Source organism: Microcaecilia unicolor, chromosome 9 (assembly GCF_901765095.1).
Source record: "Microcaecilia unicolor chromosome 9, aMicUni1.1, whole genome shotgun sequence".
Lineage (NCBI taxonomy): Eukaryota > Metazoa > Chordata > Amphibia > Gymnophiona > Siphonopidae > Microcaecilia > Microcaecilia unicolor.
Genome location: NC_044039.1, coordinates 173099357 through 173123110, shown reverse-complemented (window position 1 = coordinate 173123110; position 23754 = coordinate 173099357). Strand labels below are relative to the sequence as shown.

Here is a 23754-nt window from a genome sequence, read left to right as displayed (position 1 = left end):
AGTCTGGTGAGCGAAGTAAAAGAAAAATAACTTAGGAAAAGGCAAAAATAATCTAAAATATTCGGGGAAGGAATAAAATTAGGTAAACTCCAAAAGATGTATTAAAAAAAAAAAAAAAGAGGGCACAAAAAGACTAAAGCAGAACCAGCTGTAAGAGTACATAAGTATTGCCTGGCTTTCTGTTTTTCTTGAACCCTCATCTCCATCCCTCATTCTCGGAGACTTCAACATACACGTTGATGACCTGTCCAACTCTCACGCTTCTAAGTTCCTCACTCTAACATCCTCCTTCAACCTCCAGCTATGTTCCACCACCCCTACTCACCGTGATGGCCATTGCCTTGACCTCGTCCTCTCCTCTTCCGGCTCACCCTCCAATTTCCACACCTCAGCTCTTCCTGTCTCTGATCATCACCTGATCACCTTCACACTTCTTCACCCTCCCCCTCAGCCCCGCCCAACATTAACCACTACTTCCAGGAATCTCCAGATTATTGACCCTCCCACCTTATCATCTAGTATTTCTAATCTCCTCCCCTCCATCATGTCCTCCGAGTCTGTTGACGAGGCTGTCTCCGCTTACAATGCCACTCTCTCCTCTGCTCTGGACACCCTTGCACCATCCACCTCCCGTCCCACAAGGCGTACTAATCCCCAGCCCTGGCTGACCCCTTGCATCCGTTACCTTCGCTCCTGCGCCCGATCTGCTGAACGCCTCTGGAGGAAATCTCGCACCCATTCAGATTTCCTTCACTACAAATTCATGCTATCCTCCTTCCAGTCCTCACTATTCCTTGCCAAACAGGACTATTACACCCAATTGACTAATTCTCTCAGCTCTAACCCTCGTCGTCTCTTCGCCACCCTTAACTCCCTCCTCAAAGTGCCCTCCGCTCCCACCCCCCCCGTCACTCTCTCCTCAATCACTGGCTGACTACTTCCGCGACAAGGTGCAAAAGATCAACCTTGAGTTCACTACCAAGCCACCTCCTCCTCTTCACCCTTCAACCCTCTCCCTCAACCAACCAACCCAGACCTCCTTCTCCTCCTTTCCTGATATCTCCGAGGAGGAAACTGCCTGCCTTCTTTCCTCCTCAAAATGCACCACTTGTTCCTCTGATCCCATCCCTACCAACTTACTTAACACCATCTCTCCTACTATCACCCCCTCCATCTGTCATATCCTCAACCTCTCTCTCTCCACTGCAACTGTCCCCGACACCTTCAAGCATGCTGTAGTCATGCCACTCCTCAAAAAACCATCACTAGACCCTACCTGTCCCTCCAACTACCGCCCCATCTCCCTCCTACCCTTCCTCTCCAAGACACTTGAGCGCGCAGTCCACAGCCGCTGCCTTGATTTTCTCTCCTCTCATGCCATCCTTGATCCACTTCAATCCGGTTTTCGCCCTCTTCACTCGACAGAAACAGCACTTTCTAAAGTCTGTAATGACCTGTTCCTTGCCAAATCCAGAGGCCACTACTCCATCCTCATCCTCCTGGATCTATCCGCCGCTTTTGACACTGTCAATCATGACTTACTTCTTGCCACACTGTCCTCATTTGGGTTCCAGGGCTCTGTCCTCTCCTGGTTCTCCTCCTATCTCTCCCACCGCACCTTCAAAGTTCACTCTCATGGATCTTCCTCCACCCCCATCCCCTTATCTGTTGGTGTTCCCCAGGGATCGGTCCTTGGACCCCTTCTCTTCTCAATCTACACCTCTTCCCTGGGCTCCCTGATCTCATCTCATGGTTTCCAGTATCATCTCTATGCTGATGACACCCAACTGTATCTCTCCACACCAGACATCACCGCGGAGACCCAGGCAAAGGTATCGGCCTGCTTATCCGACATTGCTGCCTGGATGTCCAACCGCCACCTGAAACTGAACATGTCCAAGACCGAGCTTATCGTCTTTCCACCAAAACCCACTTCTCCTCTTCCTCCACTTTCTATCTCAGTTGATAACACCCTCATCCTCCCCGTCTCATCTGCCCGCAACCTCGGAGTCATCTTTGACTCCTCTCTCTCCTTCTCTGCGCATATCCAGCAGATAGCCAAGACCTGTCGCTTCTTCCTCTTTAACATCAGCAAAATTCGCCCTTTCCTCTCTGAACACACCACCCGAACTCTCGTCCACGCTCTCATTACCTCTCGCCTGGACTACTGCAACTTACTCCTCACCGGCCTCCCACTTAGCCATCTATCCCCCCTTCAGTCTGTTCAGAACTCTGCTGCACGTCTCATATTCCGCCAGAACCGATATACTCATATCACCCCTCTCCTCAGGTCACTTCACTGGCTTCCGATCGGATACCGCATTCAATTCAAGCTTCTCCTTCTTACCTACAAATGCACTCAGTCTGCTGCCCCTCACTACCTCTCTACCCTCATTTCCCCTTACGTTCCCGCCCGTAACCTCCGTTCACAGGATAAATCCCTCCTCTCAGTACCCTTCTCCACCACCGCCAACTCCAGGCTCCGCTCATTCTGCCTCGCCTCACCCTATGCTTGGAACAACCTTCCTGAACCCTTACGCCAAGCCCCCTCCCTGCCCGTCTTCAAGTCTTTGCTTAAAGCCCACCTCTTCAATGCTGCGTTCGGCACCTAACCCTTACCGTTCAGTGAATCCAGACTGCCCCAATTTGACTGCCCCTATCGGACCGACCGTTCACTTGTCTATTAGATTGTAAGCTCTTTGAGCAGGGACTGTCTCTCTTTGTTAAATTGTACAGCGCTGCGTAACCCTAGTAGCGCTCTAGAAATGTTAAGTAGTAGTAGTAGTACTGGGACAGACCGAAAGTCCATCAAGCCCAGCATCCTGTTTCCAACAGTGGCCAATCCAGGTCACAAGTACCTGGCAAGATCCCAAAAACAGTACAATACATTTTATTCTGGTTACCATAAAAAAAGCCATCAAAACCTTTTTAAAACCCCGCTAAGTGAACTGCTTTTACTACAATCTCCAGCAACGAATTCCAGAGTTAATTACATGTTGAGTGAAGAAATATTTTCTCCGATTTCTTTTAAATTTACTACTTTGTAGCTTCATTACGTGTCCCCTAGTCCTAGTATTTTTGGAACGAGTAAACAAGAGATTCACGTCTACCCGTTCCACTCAAATCATTATTTTATAGACCTCTACCACATCACACCTCAGCCATCTTTTCTCCAAGTTGAAGAGTCCTAGCCGCTTTAGCCTCTTCTCATAGGGAAGTCATCTAGTGGTCCAACCGATTCTTTTGCCAGCTTCTTGCTTTTAATATACCTAAAATTTTTTTTACTATGTGTTTTTGCCTCCAATGCAATTTTTTTTTCAAAATCCCTCTCTACTTATCAGCGCTTTACAATTGACTTGTCATTCCTTATTCTTTCTTATTATTTTCAGTTGAATCCTTCAATTTTCTGAAGGATTTTCTTTTAGCTCTAATAACTTCCTTCACCTCACTTTTTAACCATGCTAGCTGTCGTTTGGTCTTCCGTTCTCCTTTTTTAATGCACTAATATATTTGGCCTGGGCTTCCAGGATGGTATTTCTGAACAGCATCCATGCCTGATGTAAATTTTTGACCTTCGCAGCAGCTACTCTAGTTTTGTTTTTCACTGTTCCTCTCATTTTATCATAGTCTTCTTTTCGAAAGTAAAATGCTAATGTATTGGATTTCCTGTTTGTACTTACTCCAAAGCCGATATCAAATCTGATCATATTATGATTACTGTTATCAAGTGGCCCTAGCACCATTACCTCCTAAACCAGATCATGCACTCCACTAAGGACCAGGTCTAGAATTTTTCCTTCATTTCTTGGCTCCTGTACCAGCTGCTCCATAAAACAGTCCTTGATTTTGTCAGGGAAATTTATCTCCCTAGCATGCCCTGATGTTATATTTACCCAGTCAATATCGGGGTAATTGAAATCACCCATTATTATTGTGCTGCCCAGTTTGATAGCCTCCCTAACACGTCCTCCCCTCGGCACAGAAAAAAAAAAAGAGCTGCTGGTCCTGTGCTTTTGCGGCAGGTGGAAGGCACTCATACATGTGCGGTGGAGTAATGCTCAAAGACCTATTTTTAAGCTTGTTATAAGTTCTGGATCAGCAACGCGGTCCCGCGTTACCCATCTGTGAGAATTATAGTCTTGCTTGTCCTTGGAGAAACCAAAGATCATTTGCAAAAAAATCTCTGTAGCAAAATAAAGACCGTACATAGATTTTAAAATTCAGAAAGCAAAACTCGAGACCATACATAGATTGTTTTTTAGTTCAGAAAAGAAAAAAAAAAGCTGAGAACACAAAACAATTAGGGGTCATTTTCCTATCTGACACATCAACAAAGGCATTGACAATTTGTCTTTCAATCTAGTAGAAGCCAGTGTCTGAGAAATCTTACCCTTCCCAACCCAAATTGTCCCAATCAAAGCTCAAGAGAAAGGGAAGGAGGGGCAGTCACTCAGAGATTTGCCATAGCTCCTTTGGAGATTAACTTACTAACACTTTTTCTCCACTCTGTTTCAAATGACAAGAAAGTTTTGGAAATCAGGCTCCTAATACACTACTGTATATAGCATTGGCAGGAAACAGCTGCCCAGCATACCAGTATTCACATAATTGTGCTTGGGGTGAAAAAAAAAAAAAAAAGAGGAAGTTATTTGCCTTGTGTGATTTTTGTTGTTGTTGTTTGTTTTTGGTTATTTTCTTCTTTCTCCATTGCTTTCCTTTTGTGCTTCTAATTTTTCCATTTCTCCTCCTAATTTTCCTTTTCGCTATCATTCCCCTCTTTTTTTCCACTGTCTTTTGTCTTTTATTCTTCACTTCCTTTTTCTTTCCTGCTCCCTCTTTCTCTTCTGATAAATGTCTCCTCACCCCTTTTTTGGCCCAGTGCCCTCTTGCTATTTCTGAGCCACCATACACTTCCTACCCTGTAGAGTGTGACTTGGCTCAACTTTGAACAGTCTGGTACAAGAACTCCACAGCTGGCCTTGTGATCTCAACTTCCATAAGACAGAGTAGCAAAGAGATCTGAATTGCACTATGCAAACACAGAAAGCAAAGCAAAGAAAAACACCTTAACCAAAAACACAAACCCTGGGTCAGGGTAAAATTCTTAGGTGCCACAAAGCCCTGGCGTCCAGATTTGTCAAACCCTGTATTAATCTAGATAAAATGTTTTCATTTATGTAATATTTTGTTACAGGATGTACAAAAATATGTAACAGAAGAAGAAAGTGGCTATTTTATTATTCCTCTCTTTAAGAAAAAGATATGGTCAATATTTTATAAGAGGATGAAAACCCAGAGTACACCTAATACATGTCAATCGCAGTCACACACTGACAGCTGCAGCAAAATCATTTTCAGCAATTATGTTATGTAAAATAGCACAACTGGTGAATACATAGCTGTACTCTCATGATATGCATTTGTATGCAAATCACATATCCTACCTAACGTTATGCTTTTTCTAATGTCATCTGTAGAAAGTCCTCTAGTTCTGCGCATGCAGTAGATAATTGCTAGTAAGGGTCAAGCTATGTTCTTTTGTAACTAAAACAAATTACTACTTTGGAACAGCTTATCGTGAGCTTTTTATATCAGCAGAGACATCATCAATAATGGACTTGAACGGTTATAACACTGTGGGAATTGTGGTGTGCCACAGGGACAGGCCACTTTGTGTGCACCAAGTATATAAAATATGAAAAGATTTTTTAATAGTTGGCTGGGTAAATTGCTTTGTTTTACTATTAAGTGTGCTACATACAAAAGTATTTTAAATGTTCTTGGAGACTAAGGTACAACAAATAGGCATAATCACAGGACATAAGCTGATTTAAGTGGTAAGTTGTAATTGGTAATTCTTTATATTTTTATGGGAGGGGCTGAAACATGGATGACTTCTTCAGATATGGTTTTGCAGAATGATGGAAATAACTTAAAACAAATAGGATGAAATATTTTTTCCACACAAAGAATAGTTTATTTATTTATGGTACGTTTATACCCCACATTTTCCCACTAGAGCGAGCACAATGTGGCTTACAATGTTACAAAAGGTTACAATGCAAGGTTAAGTTAGGTTCTGGAACTCATTATCGCAGAATATGGTAAAAGTGGTTACAGTGTCTGGGTTTTAAAAAAACGGCTTGGACAAGTTCCTGGAGGAAAAATCCATATGTTGTTGAGATGGACATGGGGGAAGCCACTGCTTGCACTGGGACTGGTAGCATGGAATGTTGCTAATTGGGTTTCTGCCAGGTACTTGTGACCTGGACTGGCCACTGTTGGAAGCAGGATACTCGGCTAGATGGACCATTGGTCTGACCCAGTTTGGCTAGTCTTATGTTCTTATCTGGATATCAAGATTTTTCAGACCACTGAAGTTAACAGAAAAAAAAGGAGGGGGGGAAGGGCATCATTCATTGTTAGCTCCTATTAAATGCCATTTCCTCTTTTATATTTTATTGTAGCCTTTCCATTCTGGTTTATGGTAATAAACAAAACAAAAAAAACAACAACTGTTTTTGTTAGGCATATATATCCACTATTCTCCCCAGAAATGTTTGGCAGCTGGGTAGCATGAAGGAGTAGCTGGGTGGGGGCAAACAGTATAATAATATTTTCTGTTAAAGGTACCCAGGTGGTCAGTAAAATAAAATGGGTGGTGCACCCATTCAGAAGGTCCTGGGAAGAACACGGATATCACTGCATAATAGATATAAAGATCTAAACCAAGTCAAAGACTGGCTCATTGCCTTGACCTGGGATTTGTCTAATCTTTCAATACTAGGTGATTTAAAACACTCTGTGATGACACTGTCAACAACTTCCATGGTCAAGAATGTGCTGGGAACCATGAGTGCTTTAGGCTTTAATAAACTAACTTCCTAGTGAGTGAGAAAGAAAGAAATAATCTGTCCAAAAGTAAATTTATTGAGATTTATGTAAATTGTGTTGGAATATTACCGGGCTGACTCAGCCCTGATCTGACCATTATTTCATTAGACTCCTCTTACACACATAAAAGATGAACTGATGTAGTCTTTGGTTGCTTAGGTGCAGCAAGTCTCACTTAATCAAGACACTTAAGAGCTCATGATTTTGTGCGAGTTTAGATAGTGGTTTAAATGTAGACGATATGGTTCAATGTTGGGGCAATGAGGTCACACACCATTCGGTTATGACTACTATTAATGTTATTGCTGATGCCAAGAGTACTCTGTGTTGCTTGGTATACTAAGGTCTTAAGACTTCCAGAAAGGAATTTGTACAGATTAAAAAGACAATGGCCCACAGATATTACACAAAAATGATTATGTACTGTTAGTATGTATAAATTTGCACTGGGTGAGGCTAAAAAGGAACTACTTCACTACTTAATCCACAACTTTTCAAAATGGTAATGCAGTCAGTGGTCATCAGCCACCTTGCCTACTTTAATACCTTGTAATTCAACTAATCCAAAATTTGGCTGCCAAAGTAGTTACTTGCAGTAGCTGATGGGAAGGGATAGAGTGATTGATTCTCACCTCTGACTACATTGGCTGCCTATTGCCTATGGTTTCCTTCAACTTGGTGTTTGGCACTTCAAGTGATCCATGAGAGCGGGGTCCCCAAGAATTTGGTGGGTAAGTTTTCAAGGCACATTGCTATGCAATCTTTACACTCAGAATGTATTTTTAAATTTATTTCTACTAACGCCTAGACAAAAAGGCATGTTTACTAAGCCACATGAAATTTGCGGTTACTGCAGCTTAACGTGGGACTTTACTGTGTTGTAGCTGCAAATTTAATACAGCAGCCATTAGGGATGGTCCCTGCATTTGCCATTATAGGTGCCATGTTAAACCTGAAGATAGGAGACCAAGTGGTCCCAAACTAACTGCAAAAGTGGTGATCAACATGCACTATTTGCAGTGCTAACCAGAAAACATCTTCCACACCCATTCTCTGCCTCCTAACAACAACACTACCGCAAAGCACCTTAGCATGGTTCTGCAAGAGCAGTTAATTTGCAGCAAACAGTGCATTGAAGTGTTTAATGCAGTTTAATTAAAGGGCACCATAAAATGTCCTATGTGTTCGTTAGATGTCATCACTATTACTATGATAAAAGCATAAGAACATAAATGCTGCCATACTGAGACAGACCGAAAGTCCATCAAGCCCAGTATCCTGTTTCCAATAGTGACCACTCCAGGTCACAAATACCTGGCAAGATCCCAAAACAGTAAAATAGATTTTATGCTGCTTATCCTAGAAATAAGCAGTGGATTTTCCCCAAGTCTATCTTAATAATAGCTTATGGACTTTTCTTTTAGGACATTATTCAAACCTTTTTTTAAACCCTTCTAAGTTACCTGCTTTTACCACATTCTCTGGCAACAAATTCTAGAGTTTAATTACATGCTGAGTGAAAAAATATTTTCTCTGATTTGTTTTAAATTTATTACTTAGTAGCTTCATTGCATGCCCCTTAGTCCTAGTATTTTTTGGAAAGAGTAAACAAACGATTCATGTCTACCCGTTCCACTGCACTCAGTATTTTATAGACTTCTATTTTATCTCCCCTCAGCAGTCTCTTCTGCAAGCTTAAGAGCACTAGCCGCTTTAGCCTTTCCTCATAGGAAAGTCGTCCTATCCCCTTAATCATTTTTCTCGCCCTTCTCTGTACCTTTTCTAATTCCACTATCTCTTTTTTGAGATGCTGTGACCAGAATTGCACAGTATTCGAGGTGCGGTCGCACCATAGAGCAATACAAAGGCATTATAACATTCTCACTTTTGTTTTCTATTCCTTTCCTAATAATTCCTATCCTAAAAATTCCTAATATTCTATTTGCTTTCTTAACCAACATTGCACACTGAGCACAGGGTTTCAGCGTATCAACAGTGACACTTAGATCCTTTTCCTGGGCAGTGACTCCTAGGCTGGAACCTCGCATCATGTAGCTATAAGTTTGGCTTCCTCTTTTCCACAAGCATAACTCTGCAGTTGTTCACATTAAGCATTACCTGACATTTGGATGCCCACTCTCCGTCTCATTACGTCTTTTTGCAATTTTTCACAATCCTCTTGTGATTTTAACAACTTTGAATAACTTTGTGTCATCAGCAAATTTAACTATGTCACTAGTTATTCCCATCTCTAGATCATTTATAAATATGTTAAAAAGCAGTCCCAGCACAGGCCCCTGGAGAACCCCACTATCTACTCTTCTTCACTGAGAATACTGATCATTTAACCCTACTCTGTTTTCCATCTTTTAACCAGTTCTTAATCTACAATGAGACATCACCTCCTATCCCATGACTTTCTAATTTCTCAGGAGTCTTTCAGTAGGTACTTTGTGAAATGCCTTTTGAAAATTCAGATACACAATATCAACCGGTACTCACCTTAATCACCCCTTCAAAGAAATGTAGTAGATTGGTCAGGCAGGCAAGATTTCCCTCGATTAAATCCAAGTTGGCTTTATCTCATTAATCCATGCCTATGTATATGTTCTGTAATTTTGTTCTTTATAACAGTCTCTACCATTTTGCCCAGCACCAACATCAGGTTCACTGGTCTAATTTCACCTCTGAAACCCTTTTTAAAAATTGGCATTATATTGGCCACCCTCCAAATCTACGGTATCTTGCTGGATTTTAAAGATAAATTACATACATTACTAATAATAGCTCTACAAATTAATTTTTCAATTCTATCAGTACTCTGGAATGTATTACCATCCAGTCTAGGGGTGACAAGATGGCGGCGTAGTCGGAAGCTGAGAGAAACGCTCTGCTGAAGCTGAATTCTAACACGGATTTTCCTGAGAACTATGACGCATACTAAGCGTTCAAGGGGATGGTGAGACTGGTTCCCCCTCCCACCTCAACCTCCTCACCAGGGCCGTGCCAACACGGTAAGCGAGGTAAGCATAGCAGGAGGGCGCCATCATCTGGGGGGGGGCGCCCCGCCGCACCATGCTTACCTCGCCCTCTTCTCCCCAGATCCTTTTCCTTTGTTTAAATTTACCTCTGTCCGGCGGCAGTGTAGCGTTAGTGAGGAGGCGGCGCTCCCCCGCCCCGATGTGTCAGTCTTCCCTTTGCTCAGTTCCGCCTTCTTCTGACATCAGAAATGACGTCAGAAGAAGGCGGGACACTGAGCGAAGGGAAGACTGACACGTCGGGGCGGGGGAGCGCTACCTCCTTCTACCGCTACGCTGCTGCCGGACAGAGGTAAATTTAAACAAAAAAAAAGGAAAAGGATCTGGGGAGAAGAGGGCGGGTAGTGTAGCGATAGTTTTCGCGGGGGGGGGGGGGGGCGGAGCCAACTGCAGGGGTGGCGCCGGAGACCCTAGGCACGGCCCTCACCGATTCAGTCACGCATTGAGCGTTTCCTCACAACGACACCCCAAACACCAGGGGAAATGGAACCCTTAGCGGGGATATTCAGAGAAGAGGAATCCCCGCAGGGTGAAGAAATTTCCCTTACATCTCCAGCATTGCTGTCTCCTCCGTGCCCGGCGACGACGGCTGCCCTAGAGGTGTCTCAGTAAGCCGACGGAAGTATGGTGGGCAGGCCACCGAGTGAGGGACTAACGCAACAAAAGACACCGAGGTCCGAGATAAAAACCTCGGAGAAAATACCAGAGGTAAACCTAGAGACGATATGGCAGAAGTTGAGTAAAATGGATTCAACTTTACAAAAGGCATCAGGTGAAATTGCTGTCTTTATCTGTAAGTTTGAAGAATTAAAATCCACAGTAGAATCGGTTAAACAAGAAACAGCGGTAAAAGTAAAAGACCTACAATATGATGTTGAACAATTGCAACAATTTAAAGTTCAAGCTATAAAGGACAGTGTAGATCTGCACCGGAAAATCGAACAGATAGAAAACTTTAACCGACGGTTGAATTTACAACTTCTGAATTTCCCTAAACTCCCTGGAAATACTCAAATTGAATTATTTAAAAGATATTTGAATGAGAATTTGAAATTACCTCTTGAAGCAATTCCTCCTTTAAATAAAGCTTACTACATTCCAAATTCCAGGAGAGATGAAGGAAAAACAGGAGACACAATAAAAACAAATATTGATTTGAATTTGAATAATATTTCAGCACTACTGGAACAATCTTTAGACTCTTCATCAGAAAGATCTACGCTAATTGTGCCATTCGTATTTGAACAGGATTTAAACTCCATAATGAGACTTTAATTTAAGAATGCAAATACTCTTTTTGGAGGTGAAAAAGTTTGGATATTCCCTGATGTAACAAAACAAACCCAACAAATAAGGAAATTATGTTTAGCTATGAAGAAAAGGACATTGGAGGTGGGGGGATTTTTTTTTTTTTTAGCTTATCCATGCAAATGTATAGTAAAGATGGGTATGACAAAATCCTCACCAGATCAGCTAAAATCCTTTCTAGATGCTAAACAGCTGAAATAACAACTCAATATAAATATTTTGGGGTGCTATGCTGCTAAGTTTGATAAATGTTTGTTGTAAATTATAATCTTTTCTATTCATTATTTTATTTTTGTTACATTTGTACCCCGCGCTTTCCCACTCATGGCAGGCTCAATGCGGTAGGCAATGGAGGGTTAAGTGACTTGCCCAGAGTCACAAGGAGCTGCCTGTGCCGGGAATTGAACTCAGTTCTTCAGTTCCCCAGGACCAAAGTCCACCACCCTAACCACTAGGCCACTCCTCATTACACCCCCCCCCCCCCCCCGTATAATGTGGTCTGAGAAAGCAAAAAGATTTTCTTTTTCATTGTTTATATTTAATTAAGGGATGTTTAAATTGTTCCTAGGAAGAGAAGGGTTCAGCTAATTCTCTCAATTTACATTGATTTTAAAGAATGTTCCTTTTCTCTTTTCTTTTATTGTTCCCTCTCTTATAAGTGGAAGTTATTGGCTGTATTTCATAACAAGTATGTCCTTGGTAACAATTTTGAAATGAATAAATAAATATTAAAATTAAAAAAAAAAAAAAAAAAAAAAACATCCAGTCCAGGTGATTTACTACTTTTCAATTTGTCAAATTTCCCCATTACATCTTCCAGGTTTACAGAGATTTGTTTCAGTTTTTCTACCTCCTCAGCACTGAATGCAATTTCTGGCACTAGCAATGCTTCTACATCTTCCTTGATGAAGACTGAAGCAAGGAATTCATTTAATCTCTCTGCTATGGCCTTGTCTTCCCCAAGTGCCCCTTTTACCCCCTCGGTCATCTAGCAGTCCAACTGATTCTTTTACAAGCTTTTTATACACATTAAAAAAAAAGGTTTCTCTCTGTTTTTGCCTCCAATGCAATCTTCTTTTCAAAGTCTCTTTGCCTTCCTTGTACTGTTTCCTATTATTTTCAGTCACACCCTTCTTCCATTTTCTGAAGGATTTTCTTTTAACCCTAATAGCTTCCTTCACATCACTTCTTAACCATGCAGTCTGTTTGGCCTTCCTTCCTCCTTTTTTAATACATGGAATATATCTGGCCTGGGCTTCCGGGATGGTATTTTTGAATAGCATCCATGCCTAATGTAAATGTTTGACCTTTGCAGCTACTCCTCCAAGTTTAGTAAAAAAAAAACAAAAAAAAACAAAAGAAAACACACAACACCAAGTTTTCCTGAGGGTGTCCCCCTCACATGCCAGGACACCAACCGGGCACCCTAGGGGGCACTGAGGTGGACTAACTGATGCACTAGCTGAACAGAAAAAGGCAAGCAGTGGTCACTAACCACCTCCCACCCCGAAAAAAACAACTTTAAAAACGTTTGATTTTTTTTTTTTTTTTTTAAGAGTATGGGTGAAAGACGTCCTTCGCTATGCCTCCGTCCCTGCGATGGCAGTTGAGGACGTCCAAAATGGGGATGTTTCTGTGAGAAGGACGTCCATGCCTTTGCTATGCCTCCGACACCCCCTTTATTTATTTGGATTTTGGATCACAAGTAGCAGCAGTGGGATTTGAACCGGCCACCTCTGGATTGCAAGACCGGTGCTCTAACCACTAGGCCACTCCTCCACTCCACTCCCTTGAAATTTGATTGTCCCTGTGGGGGGGGGGGGGGGGGGGGGGGGGGGGGGGCAGTTCAGGATGTCCAAAATGTTTGAAAGAAAGACGTCCACGCCTTCGTTATGCCTCCACTGACACACACATACCTCCCCCCCTCAGGGATCTGCATACGCCCTCCCCCCACAGGGATGGCCAAATTTCAAGGGAGTGGAGTAGAGGAGTGGCCTAGTGGTTTAAGCACTGGTCTTGCAATCCAGAGGTGGCTGGTTCAAATCCCACTGCTGCTACTTGTGATCCAAAATCCAAATAAATAAATAAATAAATAAATAAATAAATAAATAAAGGGGGTGTCAGATGCATAGCAAAGGCATGGACATCCTTCTCACAGGAACATCCACATTTTGGACGTCCTCAACTGCCGTTGCAAGGACAGAGGCATAGCGGACGTCCTTCACCCATACTCTAAAAAAAAAAAAGACGAAAGTTTTTAAAGTTGTTTTTTTCGGGGTGGGAGGTGGTTAGTGACCACTGGGGGAGTCAGGGGAGGTCATCCCCAATTCCCTCCGGTGGTCATCTGGTCATTTAGGGCACATTTTTGTGGCTTGGTCGTTAAAAAAAAAAAAGGACCAAGTAAAGTCTGCCAAGTGTTCGTTAGGGACGCCCTTCTTTTTTCCATTATCGCTTGAGGACGCCTATCTGTTAGGCACGTCCTAGTCCTGCCTTCGCTACGCCTCCGACACCCCTCCGGGAACTTTGGTCGTCCCCGCGACGGGAAGCAGTTGGGGACGCCCACAAATTGGCTTTCGATTATGCTGATTTGGGCAACCCTGAGAGAAGGACGCCCATCTCCCGATTTGTGTCGAAAGATGGGCGCCCTTCTTTTTTGAAAATAAGCCTGCTAGTCTCCTCATTTTATCATAGCATTCAACTTTCTAAACAGAGACTAATGTATTGAATTTCCTGTGTGTATTTACTTCAGAAATGATATCAAATCTGATCACGTTATGATCACTGTTAGTGTTACCAAGCAGCCCCAGCACCATTACCTCCTGCACCAGATCATGCACTGTACTAAGGACTAGATCTAGAATTGTTCTTCCTCTTGGTTCCTGAACCAGCAGCTCCATCAAGGAATTTTACCTCCGTAGCATGCCCTGATGTTACATTTACCTAGTTAATACATGGGTAATTAAAATCACCCATTATTATTGTGTTATCCAGCTTCTCTAATTTCTGATAACATTTCTGCATTTGTCTGTTCATCCTGGACAGGAGGATGGTAGTACACTCCTATCACTATCCTTTCCCCCTTCACACATGGAATTTCTATCCATAGAGATTCCAAGATGTGTTTTGTGTCCTGCAGAATTTTTAGCCTATTTAATTCAAGGCCCTCGTTAATGTATAATGCTACCTCTTCACCAATTTGATCCACTCTATCACTGTGATATAATTGTACCCTGGTATGACAGTGTCCCATTGGTTATCTTCCCTCCATCAGGTCTCAGATGCCTATTATATCTATCTTTTCATTTGAATACAGACATTTCAAACAAACAACTTGCTCGGCAGGTCACAGTAATAACTTACAGTCTTTAAAATCAGTCTGCTGTTTATTTAAAGACACCTGGAGGCATATTTTCAAAGCACTTAGCCTTCCAAAGTTCCATAGGTTTCTATGGAACTTTGGAAGGCTAAGTGCTTTGAAAATATGCCTCCTGGTCTACTATGGTCTCTATTGGAACCTCGCTATCAGGACCTATCTTCCCTGTTTTGGAGATATCTTTTAAAGATACCTTGTTCTAAACCATGCACTTCTGAATAACTGTTGGCCTTCCCCCAGTTTCTAGCCTAGTTAAGATGAAGCCCACCTTTCCGGAATGGGCTCCCCCTTCCCTAGAATGTTGCTCATTTCCTAACAAATCTAAAACCCTCCTCCCTGCACCATCGCCTCATCCACACAGTGGATCTCTTGGGTCCTGCTTGTGGAATGGGGAGCATTTCTGAAAATGCTACCATGGAGGTTGTGGATTTCAGCTTTCTATCTATAAGCCTAAATTTGGCTTACAGAACCTCCCTCCCACATTTTCCTATGTCACTGGTACCCACATGTACCAAGACAGCAGGTTCCCCCCAGCACCATCTAAAATCTTATCTAGGTGACATATGAAGTCTGCCACCTTTGCACCAGGCAGGTCTAAACTAAGGCTTCCTGTGCCTATTATTAGCTGTGGTTTATACTTATATTACAGCATCTTTAAAAGAGCCCCCTTAAATGCTAGCCTATTTAACTGTAACAAAGACTTTATATGCCAAGAAAAATTATTCCTTAAACTCCTTTGCTAAGTGAGCAGAGTAACTTAAAATAAAATCTCTGAAGTTACCTATTTAACTCCAAGTCTACCTTTCCCCAAATTTAAAAACAATTTCCCAGCAAATTCTCAACAGCGAAGATCTCACCCTCTCTGGAAGTCCTTTCACAGCACTTCTTCTGGACTGAGGGGAACTCAGCCCTGCCTTACTTATGTGCTTATACTACCTTGATGATTGACACTGCAATCAATGTGCCAGTAGGGCCCTTTTGAACTTTTTTCTTTAAATTGGTCATTGTGGTTTGATTGACAGATAACTGAACACAGAATCATTTGGTACAGTGCTTGTGTAATGTGATTTGGTCTTTTCAGCTTTGGATTGGGACCTCTGTCCCTTAAGAAGGCCCATTAAAAAGATTTTATCAATTTCTCATTTGGAATGCTCTATCATTTATTTGTTGCATTTGTATCCCACATTTTCCCCACCAATTTGCAGGCTCAATGTGGCTTACATTATGCCGTAATGGCGATCGCCATTTCCGGATAGAGAATTACAAGTGGTTGTGCATTTTTGCACATAAATGGTAAAGTAGAATACAACGCGGTATTGCATTGAAGTTCCTGAGTAATAGAGTGAATTATAACGCAAGTTAGATAATCAACTATAGAAAGTTCATTTCCGGCACAAGAAATAAAGTGGTAGTGCGAATTGTGTAACTTTCATTAGTAGCAGCGGTTATCAGTCTAGTGTAAGGAGTACGGTCGTCAAGTCGCAGGAGGAATGTGAACGATTACAGGAGGACCTTGCGAGACTGGGAGAATGGGCGTGCAAGTGGCAGATGAAGTTCAATGTTGACAAGTGCAAAGTGATGCATGTGGGTAAGAGGAACCCGAATTATAGCTACGTCTTGCAAGGTTCCGCGTTAGGAGTTACGGATCAAGAAAGGGATCTGGGTGTCGTCGTCGATGATACGCTGAAACCTTCTGCTCAGTGTGCTGCTGCGGCTAGGAAAGCGAATAGAATGTTGGGTGTTATTAAGAAGGGTATGGAGTCCAGGTGTGCGGATGTTATAATGCCGTTGTATCGCTCCATGGTGCGACCGCACCTGGAGTATTGTGTTCAGTACTGGTCTCCGTATCTCAAAAAGATATAGTAGAATTGGAAAAGGTACAGCGAAGGGCGACGAAAATGATAGTGGGGATGGGACGACTTTCCTATGAAGAGAGGCTGAGAAGGCTAGGGCTTTTCAGCTTGGAGAAGAGACGGCTGAGGGGAGATATGATAGAAGTGTATAAAATAATGAGTGGAATGGATCGGGTGGATGTGAAGCGACTGTTCACGCTATCCAAAAATACTAGGACTAGAGGGCATGAGTTGAAGCTACAGTGTGGTAAATTTAAAACGAATCGGAGAAAATTTTTCTTCACCCAACGTGTAATTAGACTCTGGAATTCATTGCCGGAGAACGTGGTACGGGCGGTTAGCTTGACGGAGTTTAAAAAGGGGTTAGATAGATTCCTAAAGGACAAGTCCATAGACCGCTATTAAATGGACTGGAAAAATTCCTCATTTTTAGGTATAACTTGTCTGGAATGTTTTTACGTTTGGGGAGCGTGCCAGGTGCCCTTGACCTGGATTGGCCACTGTCGGTGACAGGATGCTGGGCTAGATGGACCTTTGGTCTTTCCCAGTATGGCACTACTTATGTACTTATGTACATGTAAAGTCTAGTTGTCTTGGCATGCCTTCTTGAATAGGTTGGTTTTCAGTAGTTTTTGGAAGGTCATGCAATGTTTTTATGGCCTTTGGTAGTGCATTCCATAGTTGCGCGCTTATGTAGGAGAAGCTGGATGCATATGTGGATTTATATTTAAGTCCTTTGCAGCTGGGGTAGTGGAGATTCAGGAATGTGAGTGCTGATCTTTTTGTGTTCCTAGTTGGCAGGTCTATGAGGTCCGACATATATCATCCAAGATCTCATATGTATGTAATTAGAAGCATATATTGATTAGCATAATTTATTAGATGCAAGAAACATGAGTTTGCTTGGGACATTATCTCAAAACTCTGCTCACTTCTATGGAAATAAAGAAACCACCCGTGGCTATCGATGTATTTGTGGTGTTTGATACAGTAATTAACACATGAGGGCACTGTTCCTTCTAAGCTGAGTGGGAGTCCTCCACCTACAGTCCTACCAGTAGGAGGGACTGTTTCACTATCACATCTTCAATAGTGAGGGACAGGCAAGCTCTGCAGGACTCCAAGCAACCTGCTGGTCCGTAGCGACTAAAAACACAATATTGAAGCACCACTGCTCCCCACTGTCAACAATGCAGGAGGAGGACTCCCACTCAGCTTAGAGAAAACAGAGGGATAATTTTGTAACACAGGTGCACCGCTTGTGTGTGTAAATGTTTAGAATAATGGCATTTACACACCCATGTGTGCACATACACATGTAACTGCCAAAATTCCACCCGTGGTATTCTGTAAATCCACGTTTAACTTTCATAGTGCATATCTGCAGAGGGTAGGGATTACATATGGGGGGAGCTTGGGCACAATTCAAACTTATACAAGTTGTAGCATACTGTAAGGTATGCACGTTTCTGTGGCACTCAGGCACTAACACACCAGCTCTATGGCTGACTTTAGTTAGGCACCAGCAGCTAAGTGCATATTTAATTAGGTAAGTTACTATTCTATAAAGGAAAGTAGATACCTACATTCCTTTATAGAACAGACTCCTCCAAGGTGCCCAGTTAAAGAATTGCCCTCTTAGCTCGCTAGTGAACAGATGGTACTGTATTAAAATGGTTTGTTTCCTTTTAACATGATCATGAACATCAAGTTCAAACAATTAAAGCACGTATCCAAATGGTACTGTCTAGAGAGGAGTTAAACAGGATTCAGCATTACCATCAGAATTATTTAACTTTTTACATGGCACCGTTCTATGAACTGATACATTTGTTATGTATTAATTTTCCATTTTATATTGACAATATATTTACTTCCTTTACAGTGTTATGTGGTCCTCAACATTTCAGTATAGTTTAAAATTTTACTACCATTTGAATTTGTTTATGGCAAAAGCTTGCCTATAAATTTTAAGAAAACAAAAGCACTAGTTATGAAATTTGATGCTACTTATTTGTTACCAGATGTCTTAACAACTGATGGAAGTTTAGACACTATACCAATTTAGACAGAGTTCAGTACTTGCATATTATACTTGACTCATGTTTGACCTTTTATTTATTTTATTTATGTATTGCATTTGTATCCCACATTTTCCCACCTCTTTGCAGGCTCAATGTGGCTTACAATACATTATGAGTAGTGGAAATATAGTAGAAAATAGGCGTTTAGTGTTACAGAAGAATCTTTGGTAGCATGATAATGATAAGATATGATAGTAATATAACAAGCAGATATTATAAGACAGTTCTAACTATGTGTGGAGGAGTTATGTATATTCACATTGGTTGATCTTTGTGGTAAGCCTTGTTAAAGAGATGGGTCTTCAGTAGTTTTCAGAAGTTTGTTAGTTCGTAGATCATTTTTAAATTGCGCAGCAGTGCGTTCCATAACTGTGTACTTAAGTAGGTAAAGTTTGACGCGTGCATTAATTTGTATTTTATTTGTTGCATTTGTATCACACATTTTCCCACCAATTTGCAGGCTCAATGTGGCTTACATTATGCCGTAATGGCGATCGCCATTTCTGGATAGAGAATTACAAATGGTTGTGCATTAAGGCACATAAATGGTAAAGTAGAATACAAAGTGGTATTGCATTGAAGTTCCTGAGTAATAGAGTGAATTATAACGTAAGTTAGATAATCAACTATAGAAAGTTCATTTCCGGCGTTTAGACCTTTGCAGTTAGGGAAGTGCAGATCAAGGAATGTGCGGGATGATCTTTTGGCATTCCTGGGTGGTAAGTCTATCAGGTCTGACATGTAGGCTGGTGCATCTCCATGAATGATTTTGTGAACTAGGGAGCAAATTTTGAACGTGATGCGTTCTTTAAGTGGAAGCCAGTGTAGTTTTTCTCGTAGGGGCTTAGCACTTTCATATTTTGTTTTGCCGAATATGAGTCTAGCTGCAGTGTTCTGGGCTGTCTGAAGTTTCTTGATTATTTGCTCTTTACAGCCGGCGTAGAGTGCGTTGCAGTAATCTAGATGACTGAGCACCATTGATTGTACCAGGTTACGGAAAACATTCCTTGGGAAGAAAGATCTTACTCTTTTTAATTTCCACATTGAGTGGAACATCTTCTTGGTTGTATTTTTTGCGTGGTTTTCGAATGTTAGGTGTCGATCGAAGGTAACTCCAAGATTTTTTTAGGTTGTCTGAAATAGGAAGGTTCAGATTTGGTGTGTTGATGGCTGTGAATTTGTTCTTGTTATGTTGAGAGGTGAGTATTAGGCATTGGGTTTTTTTCTGCATTAAGTTTCAGTCGAAAAGCATCCGCCCATGAATGCATGATATGGAGACTTTGGTTGATGTCATTGGAAATTTCCTTTAGATCTTGTTTAAATGGGATGTAGATCGTTACGTCGTCTGCGTATATGTATGGGTTAAGGTTTTGGTTTGATAATAGTTTGGCCAAGGGTATCATCATTAAGTTGAATAGAGTCGGCGAGAGGGGGGATCCCTGTGGGACTCCGCATTCAGGTATCCATGTGGCTGAAGTAGTCGAGTTAGATGTCACTTGGTATGATTGTGTGGTTAGGAATCCCTTGAACCAATTGAGGACGTTACCTCCAATTCCGAAGTACTCAAGGATACGTAGTAGTATTCCATTATCAACCATGTCGAAAGCGCTTGACATATCAAATTGTAGGAGTAGTATGTTTTTTTTCCTGTTGCGATCATTTGTTTGAATTTAGTCATGAGGGTAACTAGTACTGTTTCAGTACTGTGGTTAGACTGAAATCCTGATTGGGAGTCGTGGAGTATTGAGAATTTGTTTAGATAGTTTGTGAGTTGTTGGCTCACCAACCCTTCCGTTAGTTTGGTTATTAATGGAATGGATGCTACTGGCCTGTAGTTGGTTAGTTCACTGGCACTTTTCTTTGCGTCTTTGGGTATGGGGGTGAGTAGAATGTTTCCTTTCTCCTTCGGGAAGAGTCCATTTTGTAACATATAGTTCAAGTGTTTCGTTATGTCTGTTATAAATTGTTGAGGAGCAGATGTCATAAGGTTGTTTGGACATATATCTAGTTTGCAATGAGATTTGTCAAATCTTTTGAGCGTTTGGGAGATGATATCCTCTGATAGTGTCTCGAAGTTGGTCCAGGTTCTGTCTGCTGGGTAAATGCCAGGGTCTGGGTCTAGACAGTCAAGGAGTTCAACATAGTCGATGGTACTGACAGGTATCTTAAGTCGTAGTTGTACGATTTTCTCGTTGACATATCTCGCGAGATTGTCTGCTCCTGGTGCATGTGATTGGTGTAATATCTATTAGTTTATTCACGAGTTGGAAGAGTTTATGTGGGTCCTTGTAGTTTGGTCCAATTACAGTTTTGTAATATAATCTTTTAGTTTGTCTTATGGTATATTTGTATTTTCTTTGAAGTTGTTTCCAGGCGTTAAGTGTGGATTCGTCTTTCTTTTTATTCCATGCTCGTTCTAACCTTCTAACTTGTGTTTTAAGTTTTTTTCAGCTCTTCATTGAACCATGGTATTATGTTCTTTCTATGTGAGGTTCTGGTTTGGATTGGAGCTATATTGTCTAATACGGATCTGCATCTGTCGCCCCATTGTAAGAGGAATCGGATTGTATCTGCTTTTATTGTCCATTCGTTGTAGTAGATCTGTTGCCAGAATATTACCTGGTCTATTTTTCCTCTCGTGGTGTAGGTTTTCCGTTCTTGTTTATTCGGTGAGTCTTTCGTTCGCCGTTGGAGGGAGATGTTTGCTTTGTAGTGGTCGGACCACGGTGCGGGTGTCCATTTTGTGTCTGATAGTATAAGGTTTGAGTCGGGATCAAATTTGTGTGTGACAATGTCTAGTGTGTGTCCTTTGATGTGAGTTGGCTGCGTGTTTGTCCTATGAAGATCGCATAGTTGTAGGAACTCTTCGCATTCTTGGGTGCTTGTTGAGTTGAAATCTTCAAGGTGCAGGTTGATATCTCCTATTATGATAAGATTTGAGGTAGAGACACAAGTGTTCGAGATAAAGTCCATGAAGTGTGTTTGGGAGTCTTGCCAGTTGCCTGGCGGTCTGTAGAGCAGGACTGCGTTAATGTGTTCCTGCAAGTTAGGGTGATTAATTCCTCATATTAAAAAAGGTCTAAGTGTATTTAAGTTTTGTTTAGTGCAACAGTTGCATTTCTCCAGAGCTATAAGATTTCTGATTGGTGGTATAGTTATTATTATGCCTCATTTTGACCATTGTTAACATACTCCATGCTGGCTTACCGAAGTTATCAATTAAATCATTACCACCAGCACAGAATACTGTCTTTTGTTTAACGGAGTCAGATGTTTCGGTCATATTTCTCAAATTTTGCACAACTTCTTTGGCTCCCAATTAAATATTGGGAAATGTTAAATGTTTATGCACAGTATTTAAAACTGTTTATTATGAGCCCTCCAGAGACAGGAAAATACCTACCATACCTGAATGTAGATTTGTATCTAAGGCACTGGAAAGTTGCCCAAGATCAGAAGGGGCAGCTGAGGGATTTCAATCCTGGCTCCTCTAGTTCCCAGCTTCATCTATTAAGCTACTCCTCCACTCTATTTCTTCAGAGCTAGACTTACTTCCACAACTACCAACTATCCTAGGGGTATGTTTACTAAGGTGCATGTTTAACGCGCCGTTAAAAACGCTAACACACCTATAGCACACCTTAGTAAACATAGGTGCTAATGTTTATGCTTTTCATAGCAGGAGTTAATTGTTCTGATGATCAGTTTGCAAAGAGTTAACCCATTCTCAGGCACTTTCAGTACATGGAATTATTGGAATTATGAGGTGAACAGGACTGTGATTTTGTTTGTAATAGCATTTTAGGAATTTAATTCCCACTGTGCCTAATTTTAAGTTTTATATTATTTTGTTATATGTTATATATTATGTATATTGAACTGTAAACTGCCCAGAAGTGTAACGAGTACAAGTTTAATAGAGTGCTCTGTTCTAGCAAACCTTAGACTCAAAAAGGATGTAGCACCATGGTCTACATGTACCCTTTACCTCCTACTCTCAGATTTTACCTTAAAGAAGCAAATTCAATTTAAAATTAAGGTACACAATGAAATAAAATATACCAACTTTCTAACCTGCACACCTTCTTTCTCTACCCCCATTTACAAAAAACAGATAGTCAAAGAAAGCAAGGAGCTAAATGGAAGTGACTCTTTACATGACCAGAAACTGAGGGATTCTCAGTCTTATATTCTACTGTCTCAAGGTAATAGAGTATATATGTGGACCCTACTATGATTACATAGAGCAAAGACATTCATTTTAATTCACAAAACAGCAACTAGGAATTTATTTTTCAGATCTCTTCAGAACAACTTTATAATCACAAGGAGATAATTGTACAAAGAAGGTGTAGTAAAGGTAACAAAGAAGAAGCAGGCATTCTTACTTTTTTTATATAGTAGAGGGGAAAGATGGGATCATCAGGGCCCCTACCTCATGTGGAATCAGTACTGGGGTTCAACTCTAAGCTTTCGGTCGTAACTATCCACAGATTTCCCACTCATCCCGACCCTTTTAAAAAAATTGTATTATAATATTCCCTCCCAATTCATCTAGCCAAAGCTATGGCAATGACAGTCCTTAATTGGAAGCTGTACACCAGGGCTCCCACTGGAACTCTGCAGTCATGGACTTTGAATCTGATATCACCATGCACACTACCTAGAACTACTCCCCCCCCCCCACCCCAACACCCAGTGGCTGTGAACACTGCTTTCACAGCAACCCTGCCCCAGTTAAACAGGTGAGCAAATGCATGCTCTGGGAATTAAACTCAGGTCCTCTGCATTACAGTGCATGATCACTGAGCTAATGGGCTGACCCTCTTACTCCAGTTTCCTTTGGTGCAATTCTCAGTCAGTTAGCTGGCTTTAACTTGAAGTCTCCTGAGTTCTCCATCATACCATTCTGACATGAATAAAGCAGCATTTGAAAACAATTCCTAAAATCTGCCTCCCACCCTCACTATGCCAGCATCCTCCCCAGTACAAGAAACTAAAAACGACTGAAGCCCTAAGATCTTTTTTTCATAGGCAGGTAATAGGTAAACTATTTAGATAAGATCCATTACCTCCAGAATATCTGATGCTCAGAATTTATTGTTTTGTTTTTTAATCACACGTCTTAAAACCTCTCACTGGCCTATTTTAGAACTGTCATTTCAACAGATCAGTTGCATTTGACATTTTATATTATAAATATA

At 41.5% G+C, this 23754-nt stretch overlaps 1 protein-coding gene across 3 annotated transcripts in view; it reads right to left on the bottom strand.

The window, feature by feature from the left end:
- The window catches only part of ARID4A (AT-rich interaction domain 4A), a 195702-nt gene that overhangs the window by 43123 nt on the left and 128825 nt on the right, over positions 1-23754 (bottom strand). The gene's annotated exons all lie outside the window — the stretch shown is intronic.